Genomic DNA, 12,453 nt, shown 5'->3' on the forward strand with positions numbered 1-12,453 from the left:
AGGCAATCGACCAACCAACCAACCAAACAGCCAACCAACCCATTGACCAACCAGCCAACCAAACAACCAACCAGCCAAACAACCAACCTACCAAACAAACAACCAACCAACCAGCCAACCAACCAGCCAACCAATCAACCAACCAACCAAACAACCAACCAAACAATCAACCAACCAACCAAACAACCAACCAACCAACCAGCCATCCAAACAACCGACCAACCTTCAATAATTAGTCGGATATCATGGCTAGCTTGACCAACGACGTTCTTAAAAACACACGTATACACGCCACCATCGTTTCGTCGCAGGGCTTGGATATGCAACTTATTGACCCCAACACTAATCCGCTCATTCGGAACTTTCTCCAGGTAGGTGTTGAAGTCGTGTTTATCCTTCAGCCAGAGCATTATTGGTTCTGGGGTGGCAGTTGCGTCGCAAAATATATCTATGTTCGTATCGGACTTGTGCACCAAGAAACTCGGGGAATGGTCGGTAATCACTGGAGGTGCTGATGATGGTGGTGATTATGATGACGATGGTGATGGTGGTGGTGATGGTGGTGATGATGGTGGTGACGATTATGATGACGATGGTTGTGGTGGTGATGATTAGGATGACGATGATAATGATGGTGATGATTGTGATGACGATGGTGGTGATGATGATGGCTGAAAGATTTAGTAATGACATTAATATGAGAAGAAAGTTGATAGAAAAAATTATAACAGCAACATTGTAAATGTTAACCAAAATATTTTTTATAATAAAAAACGAGTAGTAGTAGTAGTAGCAGCAGCAGCAGCAGTAGTAGTAGTAGTAATAAAAGTAGTTGCATTTGTTGGTGAATTAAAGCTTTTTTTATTTTAAATATTTTTCAATCCACTTTTAAATAAGCAAGTGAAATATTTATGCGCTAGAAAAATTACTTTTTCAGCTTTTTCCCTTTTTACTTTTCATTATAAATTACCATTCGAGATGGGTTTTTTCATTTTAAAAACTCTTAAAATAGTAATTGAAAGAGAGAGAAAGAAGGAGAGAAAGAGAGAGAGTGAAAGAAAGAGGGAGAGAGAGAAAGAGAGAGAAAAGTAAAAAAGAGAGAAAGAGAGGGGGGAGATAAAAAATGTTTTGAAAAATGTCATTTAAAATTGCAAAGAGATCTTGTTTGAAATTTTTCAAAGAGAGCTGCATCAGCCTGCCATGTGAATTTTATAAGTAAAATAGGTAAATGAACGGAGAAAGAGATTGGATTGGAGGAAAGAATGAAAGAACGTGCAAATAGATGAATCGATTAATGAATGAACGAAAGATTGAATGAATGAATGAATGAATGAATGAATGAATGAATGAATGAACAAAAGATCAAATTAATGAATGAATGAGTGAGTGAATGAACGCAAAAAATAAAGCTTCTTCAAATATTTGAAAAAACTTTAACAAAAAAAAATTAAACAATAAAACGATTGAATAGAACAAACGAACGACCGAATGAACAAACGGATGAACGAACGAACGAACAAGTAAATGAATAAACAAATGAATGAATGAATGATTGAACGAAAAAGAAGCCGACGATAATTTGCGACACTTTGAAAATCTCCTATTACATTGAAGTAGGAATGCGAACATTTATTAAGCAGAGCCGTAGAGGAAAAAAGCTTTATTGTTGTAGAATCTTTACCACCATCCTCACCACATCTTCGTCGTCGTCATCGCCATCACCACATACACACATACATAGACACACACACACACACACACACACACACACGTACTCAAAAGCACGAACACACATACAAACACACACACGCACAAGAATACTAATGCATACAAAGGCGCATAAACAGAGATAACAGCGTTTTAATATTTCCCAAATGATAAAAGATGTTTAAAGAAAAAAGTTTGTATGTATGTATGTTTGTTTGTATGTTTGTATGTATGTATGTAGGTTTGTATGTACGCATGTATGTATGTATGTATGTATGTATGTATGTATGTATGTATGTATGTATGTATGTATGTATGTATGTATGTATGTATGTATGTATGTAGGTTTGTATGTTTGTATGTATGTATGTATGCATGTATGTTTGTATGTTTGTTTGTATGTATGCATTTTTTATTCTCTCTTTAGAGCCTGGGTCGATTTAAATAGTCATTTTTTAGTTCGCTCACTGGCGGGCTGTTATTATCGAAGGATGGTGATTTTGGAGGGTTATAAGTCCCCGGAGAAGATCATAAATAAGAGATCGCTAGATCCGGCCTACTGATAAGACGTTGTCGGAATTTAAAATGTTCTTTTGATGTTGTTGTTTTTTGTTGTCGTTATTTGTCGTTGTTGTTGTTATTGTTTGTTGTTGTTGTTGTAAACAAACAAACAAACAAACGAACGAACGAACAAACAAACAAATAAAACATATAATACAAACCAGCACCAATACAACCTTCCACATTATTGACAAAGCTAAAATCGTTTGAGAAAAAACAGCAACAACAACAACAATAATAATAATAACATTAATAATAATAATAATAATAACACAATGTCAAAATCCCAAGTCGAAAGCGAAATATAATAAATGTTATCATCATCATCATCATAGCCGTCAACGTCATCATCATCTTCATCATTATCATCGTCATCATTATCATATCCACCATCGTCATCATCATCATCTTCATCATTATCATCGTCATCATTATCATATCCACCATCATCATCGTCGTCATTATCATAACCACCATCATCATCGTCATCATTATCATCACCTTCTTCATCATTATCATCGTCATCGTCGTCATCATTATCATCACCATCATCGTCAACGACATTGTCATCATCATCATCATCATTATTATTATTATTATTTTATTATTATTATTATTATTTCTGCGATGATTAAGGGTTGTATCGATCCGGTCCGTGACAAACTCAAATGAGTAGAAGATAAATTCGTAATAGTGATAAAAGTAATTACACTAAGAATAATAAGAAGTTATAATAATAATAATAATAATAATAATAACATCATCATCATTGTCGTCATTATTTGGCTTTCTTAGTAATAGTTGTTCTACTTTAATTTCGTCTGCTTTATTATGATGATGATGATGAAAATGGCGATGTTTGTAATCAGAAAATTAACACTAACACATGTAGATTAAACGCCTAATCCAAAGACAGCAGCAACAAAACATAGACAAAACACTAAACATCAAAATGACCCAAGAACCAGCACCATTATGTCAAATGTAAACAATAATTACGTAAACACAAGCAAACATAGAAAAGAAAACATAGACCTCAATAGCTAAAACATAAGCAACGCCATTTGTCACAACAACAATAACAACAACAAACCTAAAACAAAGAATCGAACAACATAAGCAACAAAAACAAAGAACCGCCATCATCAACAACAACAACAAAGTAACATAGACATAAACAACAACAAAAATGTATTAAACCTCATCAACTCTTAATTTCCTCCACCATATAACATAACATCGCCCGAGGACCATAGACGTAATATAGCTGTTTGTTTGTATCTATGGTCTTATTATTATTGTCGTTGTCATTGTTTTGGTTGTTAGTACTAGATTGATGTTTGTATTGTTGTTGTTGTTATTATTGTTGTTATTTTTAATATTTTAACGCATAAAGAGATTAGAAAATGGTTTCAAATGGTGGAAAACCGTCGACTATTTCTGTCTGATCTTTAGTTTGAATAGAATGTATGATACATTCTTCAGCTGCTGAGAGTTCATACAATCCAAATTTCATACACTCACACACACGCACGCACACGCACACATACATACACACACTCATACACATACACACGCATACACACGCATACACATACACATAAATGTAGCCATGTGGCAATTGTTTTAAGCCATGTTTGTTTTTAAATCTGCCGAAACAATCCAATATTAAAAATATACAGGACATTCAATACAAAAAAAAATACAAGAAATACAATACAAAAACGTGCAAAACACTTGAGAGATACAACACAAGAAACACAATACCCTAAAACATACAAAACATACAATAAATACAATACAATAAATAAATGGAATTCTTTTTAAAAGGTGAATGCGAGGTAAAAATTTTGATGGACTATGTGTGAGTGTTGGGGCGTGTTTCTAAGATAAAAATGACGTAGATGATGACGCCACTGCTGTTGTGTCTATGTTTATGTTGTTGTTTATGTCTATGCTTATGTTGTTGTTTATGTCTGTGTTGTTTAAGTTGTTGTTTAGGCTGTTGTTTGTGTATGTTGAATGTGACGATACAGCGTTCGAAGACATTGACGTTTTTGATAATATTATTTCATTAGTGATGGCTGTAATGACGACGATAATGAAGAAAAAGATGATGTTGATGATGATGATGATGATGATGAAGAAGAAGATGCTGATGATGATGATGAATATGATGTAAGAGATGATGATGATGATGATGATAATGGTGATGATGATGATGATAACGACGATGATGAAGAAGAAGATGACGACAACGACCAAGAAAAAGATGATGATGACGATGGTGAAGAAAAAGATGATGATGATGATTATGATGATGGTGGTGATGGTGATGATGAAATGAACGCAACACGATCAAAGAACGTACAGTAATGTTTAGGCGATACACGCGTTCCACCCTTGTTACGCTGATATCATCATTATCATCATCGTTATCATCATCATCGTCATCATCACCGTCATAATCATCGTCGTCGTCATCATCATCATAACCGTCATTGTCTTCATCATTATCAACACCAGAAGTAGCATTATCGTAATATTTACATTTTATTATTATTATTGTTGTTGTTGTTGTTATTATTGTTGTTTTTGTTGTTATTATTGTTATTGTTATTGTTGTTGTTGTTGTTGTTGTTGATGTCGTCATCTTCTACGTCATAATGTTAAAATATGCGCTCTTAATTATTCCGATGCACCAAGATTTGACATTCTTCATTCATTTATTGGTCGTTCGTCCATCCATCCGTCCGTTCGTCAGTTCGTTCGTTTATTCGTTTGTTCATTCATTCAATCATACAATTAAACATTCGTTTTGTTAGTTCGTTTGTTAATTAATTCATGAATGCATGCATTCGTTCGTTCGTTTGTTCGTTCGTTTATTCATTTTTCATTTGTTCATATGTTCATTCATTCATTCATTCATTCATTCACATGCACATTGTTCGTTCATTTTTCCACCCATCCATCTCTTTTTTTTCTCATGCACCTATTCTATTCATATTTTTTTAGTCGATCAATCATTCATTCATTCATTCAGCTGCCATTCATTCATATATTCATTTCTTCGATCACTCATTCCTTCATTCATTTATGCACGCTGTGACGCATATCACCCATCCATCCATCCATTCATTTATTCATCCATCAATATGTGACGTCATTATTTTAACTCCTCCCCCTCTTTCTCCTTCAATGATGTCATCGTTGGAATATTTTCTTCCAGTTCATCGCCTAATTTCGTCTTACAGTATTCAGAAAAAATTTTTAAAGAATTTTTCGCCACTACTACTACCACCACCACTACTATTACTACTACTACTACTACTACTACTACTACCACCACCACCACCACTACTACTACTACTACTGCTACTACTACTACTACTGCTATTACTACTACTACTACTACTTCTGCTGCTGCTACCAATACTACAACAGTCACTACTAAAGTCTTTACTTTTACCGATAATCGTCATCAAATTCATTCGTTTAATTTATTCACCGTAGATTATTTTATCATTGGTCGAATATGTCAATCTTGCATTCATTCGTTCGTTCATTCGTTCGTTCATTCGTTCGTTCGTTCGTTCGTTCATTCATTCATTCACATATCTTTCCCTCCATCTGTATGCTTTTGCGAATCGATGAAACTTGTTTGATCAAGATGAAATAGCTCTTTATTATTATTATTATTATTATTATTATTATTATTGTAATTATTGTATTATTGTAAATATTGTAATATAATTATTAATATTAATATACAAACATAAATCTATGATCTCTTCTTTCATGCATATATTGTTTGCAGTCTTTGGATAATTTCCTTTAAGGGTTATTTACATTTTACGTTCTTATTCAATCAAACAAAACATAAATGTTTGTTGTTGTCATTATTATTATTATTATTGGTCTTATTATAACTATTATTATTTTATTAATGTCTTAGAAGTTTTTATTGCTATATGTCGTAATTACTTTCATGGCATTTACGATATGATAACGACGACGACGATGATGATGAGGTTATCCTGAAAACAACAACAACAAACAACAGCAGCAGCAACAACAGCAGCAGCAACAACAACAACAACAGAAACAACACAAACAAACTCATCCCATTTGTTATTAGCTTCTTCTATCTCTCTCTTCATCAACCAAAATTTTTATATGTATTAACCAACCAAATAAACGTTAACATAACCACTCTCTCTCTCTCTCTCTCTCTCTCTCTCTCTTTCTCTCTCTATTGTAATTTTTTTTCATCAAAAATAAATTTGGACCCCATTTTTCGATATTAATTTTTTCTTTTCTTTCATTCATTCTGGTTTTTGGTAATCATTTTTGTCGTCGTTGTTTCCATTGGCGTCATCATCATCATCACCATCACCTTCATCATCATCCCCTTCATCATCATCACCATCCACTTCATCATCATCACCATCAGATTCATCATCACCACCATCACCATCACTTTCATCACCATCCCATTCATCATCACCATCACATTCATCATCACCACCATCCCCTTCACCATCATCATCATCCCCTTCATCATCATCACCATCACATTCATCATCAGCACCATCACCTTCACCATCATCACCAACAGCAGCCACAGCAGCAACAGCAGCCACAGCAGCCACAGCAGCAACAGCAGCCACAGCTTCATTGTTATCACCACCATCGTCACCGTCATCGCTCATGTTAACAAAGACGACAAGGCGTTTATTAAAAGCGCGCCAAAAAATATCAGAGCGGCCATTTTTTTTCTCCTTCTGAAAGCTTCTGAAACATTACCTCCGATGAATTTTTAATATCGTTATCTTCCTATGTCCAAAGATAAAAAATTCTTTTCTTCCAATTATTCTCTTGAAATTTTTTTTTCATTGTTAACAAATTCTTTAAGAATGGTTATTTCTAGTTTGGCTGGTTATTCTTCGTCCAACAACAACATCAACAACGACAACAAGCAACAACAACAACGTCAACAACAACAACGTCAACAACAACAACTTCAAAAGACATCAACAACAACATCAACAGACATCAACAACAGACACAGAGTGTTGTGTGTGATTTCCCAGGAGAGCATAAACAATCATACTATGGAAACATTTTAATGTTAACATACATACATACGTACGTACGTACATGCATTCATACATACATTTCACACACACACACACAACACACACACACACATACATACATAATACATACATATATACATTGGTCAATAAACACAAACAAAACCAAAAGCCATCCAGCAAACAAACATTTGTATATACACGGATTTCTACTGTCAATGGGATCAATAACTAATGATATATACATGCATATATATACAAACAAACATACATACATACATACATAAATACATACATACATGTATACAAACAAATGAACGAAAAAACGTGTATTGATAAAAATGAACACACATACATAAATACAAACAAATAAACAAACACGCACATAAATAAAACACACAAGAATAGCAACATATACACATGCATTCAAAAGTGCACACAGATATACAAACAAACATACAAAAAATTGCTGATTGCTTCTTTTCTTATAAACAAACGAACCCAAGGGTACTATAAAAAACCCTCACATACTTTGTATTTATGTAATATATTTGTATATACGCATATATATTTATATATAATTAATAATATCTATATATACGTATATATATATATATATATATATATATATACGTGTGTGTGTTGATTGTATGTATTTTTGTATATATGTGTATGTATGTATATCTGCCTTTTTGCCTATCTGTCTGTATTAATGTCTGTTTGTCTGTCTGCATGTACAAATGTTTGTCTTTTTGTCTGTATGCCTGCATGTATGTTTGACTATCTGTATGTATGTGTGTATGTTTGTCTGTCTGTGTGTATACGTGTATGTATGTGTGTGTGTTTGACTGTCTGTCTGCATACGTGTATGTATGTGTGTGTGTTTGACTGTCTGTCTGCATACGTGTATGTATGTGTGTGTGTTTGACTGTCTGTGTGTATACGTGTATGTATGTGTGTGTGTTTGACTGTCTGTCTGTATGCGTGTATGTATGTATGTATGTACATAAATGAAGCGTCATCTGTTATTAGGCGAGTTTATGAAGCGTCGGTCCTTTTATCAATGAATGCCAGCATTAGTAATGGCTACTGCAGCATCTGAGGTGCTAGCTACTACTACTGCCTGGAGTATTTCTCCATTTCAAGTATTTCTAATAGTAGAAGATGTAGTTGTAGCAGTAGTAGTAGTAGCAGTAGTAGTAAAAGCAGCAGCAGCAGCAAAGACAGTTGTAGTAGAAGCTGTAGTAGCGGTAGTAGTGGTCGTGGTAGTTGAGTTGGCAATAATCGTAATAGTAATATTTTATGCATTGATGTTAGTGACGTGCACACGAGCGCAACATTACAAGGCTTTTTATTTCAACACCGAAATTTTTTACCCACGTAAACATACAAAAAAAACATACAAACATACAAGCTAGTAAGCCTACATACAAACAAACAAACATACAAAAAACATACAAGCTAGCAAGCGTACATACAAAGAAACAAACATACAGCAAAAACATACAAACAGGCAATCTAGCAAGCGTACATACAAACAAACAAACATACAAAAAACATACAAACTAGCAAGCGTACATACAAACAAACAAACATACATACAAAACTACTCAAACACACACCTGCAACTAAGAAAACGACCCGTCAGCCACACGAATCGCGAGTAAATAAACACTTTTACTACTTTTACTTCAGGTCCAGACAGCAAGTCTAGTATCACTAAGACAGAAAATACTGAAAAAACCAACTAATACTGACACAAAAAAACCACTACTTCTAATTTCTAATTTTATTTTACTCTCCGCAATATTGAAGAATAGCTTATACTTTATACTTAAAACGTTATTAAATTGTCGAAACTTATAAAACAAAGGATGAATGAAGAAGCCTGGGAGGATTGTTGTTAAAAAACAACAACAATTAACACTAACATTTATTATTACTACTACTACTACTACTTCTGCTGCTACTACTACTACTAATACTACTACTAATAATAATAATACTATTACTATTACTGCCAATATTTTTGCAAAAATTGCTATAACGACCATAAGACTTTTGTCAAATCTCCTAATTTATTGAAGATTTAGATGAAGACGCCAGAAAAAAATTACTACTACTACTGCTGCTGCTACTACTACTGCTTCTGCTGCTACTACTACTGCCGCTGTTACTACTACTACTGCTGCTGCTTTTGCTGTTACTTCTACTACTACAGCTTCTACTACTAATGGAAAGAGAAAAAAAAAAGGAAACGGTATTTTTAGCAAATGAGGAGTTGAAAATTATTATACTCGCTCTGCAAATTTCAACAAAAAACTTTGAAAAATGGTAAAAAAAAATTTTTGGACGTTGTTTTTTTCGTTTTTGTATGTATGTCTGTGCTTGTATGTGTATGTGCGAGTGTGTTATTGTATATTCAGTTGAATGTTTGTTTGTATGTATGTTTGTATATCTGTTTCTGTGATATATTCAACTCCTATTAAGAACTCCTAATATATACACATCACTTTTATACACGCCGCACACACGCACACACACACACCACACGCACACGCACACACGCACATACGCACATATATCTACACGTATATATATATATATATATATATATATATATATATACACATAACAAGGCATGATATGTTAACTCATTTCTTCTCGTCATGAATTATTCAGTCATTTTTATGATTTCCGTAAAACACTCTTGGTTTTTTAGTAGTTGTGGTAGTAGTGGTAGCAGTAGTAGAAGCAGCAGTAGTAGAAGCAGCAGTAGTAGAAGTAATAGTAGTAGTAGAAGTAATAGTAGTAGTAGCAGCAGTAGTGTAGTAGTTGTAGAAGTAGTGGTAGTAGTAGTATCATCATCACAATTCTTCCTACTCAAACACTGTTTAAGAGCTTCTGAAAACATTTGGTTACAAAATCAACAACCGCAACAACAACAATGTTCTAACATTAGCAAAACTATCAAGTAATATTGAGAAATACAACCAACCAACAACAAAAGAACACGCACATACAAAAAATATACAAACATATATAAACAAACATAGAAGAAAACATACAAAGAAATATAGTCAACACAACATATTTTAATAAAATCATTTATACAAAACATACACACACGCACATATATATACACACATACATACAAACAAACATACACGCATACAAACATACATACAAATACAAAAAAACACAAAAACAAACACGAAACACAATTAATGAACAAGTTGCAGTAATATGAAACTTTGATAAATATTTTGCTGTTTTTCACGAGGTTTTGGCAGACGTAACTTCGGGCAAGCAACAAACGAACAAACATACAAACAAACATACAAACAAACAGGAATTCACACAAACATACAAACAAACATACATACAAGCACTCACACAAACAATTAAACAAACAAATATACATACATACATACATACATACATACAGGCATTCACACAAACAAAGAAACATACATACATACAGGCATTCACACAAACAAACAAACATACATACAGGCATTCACACAAACAAACAAACATACAAATAAACAACATCAGAATCAAAAAGAATAACCAAAAACATCGAAGAATAAAAATTTAGTAAAAACGAAAGCAACTACCATAGACAAAAAAAAATCAACAGCAAACCATACAAAACATAAACAACAACAATTGCAAAGATACAACAAATTTTCCGGACCCATAAACAACGAAAAAATACACCCCAGACAAAAAAAATAATGGAATGCCGAATTTTAACCAACTCTATTCGAATCAGTTAATTAAAAATTGACAATTTTATTAACACAAATGCTGTCGAGAAAACCAAAGACATTAAACAAAAATTGTAGAAAAAATTTTAGCTGTCAAATTTTTGAGAAAAAAAAACAGAAAAATTCAGAAGAAGAAAAACAACAACTTAGAAAAACGTCAAAGATCGTAAATAAAACTAAAATTCTTTTTATCTTGAAAAATAAAATAATTGTAACAACAACCAGAAAAGAAATAATACAACCACAACAACAACAGCAGCGACAACAACAGCAGCGACAACAACAGCAGCAGCAACAACAACAACAAAAGTAACAACAACAACAGCAACAACAACAACAAAAGTAACAACAACAACAGCAACAACAACAACATTTTCATTATCTACCGGCGTATCAACATCTACATCAGTAACATGAGCACCAACAAAATATAAATCAACTTCTCCCTCCAGCCATCGTCATCATCGTCGTCCTCATCTCATCATCATCCAACATACAAACAAACACACACACACACACACACAAATATACATACACGTACACACACACATACACACAAAAATACATACACACCTACTATTACATTCATCCATAAATAAAATTACTTCATAATTGTAGTCTCGCCCAATGTTGTTCCTGATAATGATAACAACGGTGATGATGATGATAATGATAACGACAACAACGACGATGATGATGATGATGATGATGATGATGATGATGATGATGATGATGATGACGGCGATGATGATAACGATGACCGTGCGATAGTCGAATTTTTTTATCATAAAAATTTTGACCATATCAATAATTGAGTTAGGGGCGGTAAATCAGGATTTACGTAAATTCTATCGTCATCATCATCACCATCACATTATGTATCATCATCATCATCATCATCATCTCGGTTATCCTCTCTTTCATCATCATTTTTTAATCATCATCGTCATCATCATCATCATGTTATCATCCTCTTCATCATCATCATCACGTTATTATCCTCTTTATCATCATCATCAGGAATAATTAGGAGAATTTCATTATCATTCTATCCAGACATGTTCATCCCGCATACTTATTGCTTACTCTCGTTTAATATCCAATCAACCAATTAGATTTAGGTATGAAAACTCAGCCGACCAATTGAAACTCAGTCGTGATATGAATCGACCAATAAAACTGTTTACTGACTCAATCAATGCATTCAATCAGCCAATCAACTTTGACACCGTAACATTTTGCGTTAATAACATAACAGCCAACAGATAGATTATGCTTTCTAAATATAACAGCCAATCAAATCGCAGCATCAGCAG

The sequence above is a fragment of the Helobdella robusta genome (assembly GCF_000326865.2).
Source record: "Helobdella robusta unplaced genomic scaffold HELROscaffold_65, whole genome shotgun sequence".
Taxonomy (NCBI): Eukaryota; Metazoa; Annelida; class Clitellata; order Rhynchobdellida; family Glossiphoniidae; genus Helobdella; species Helobdella robusta.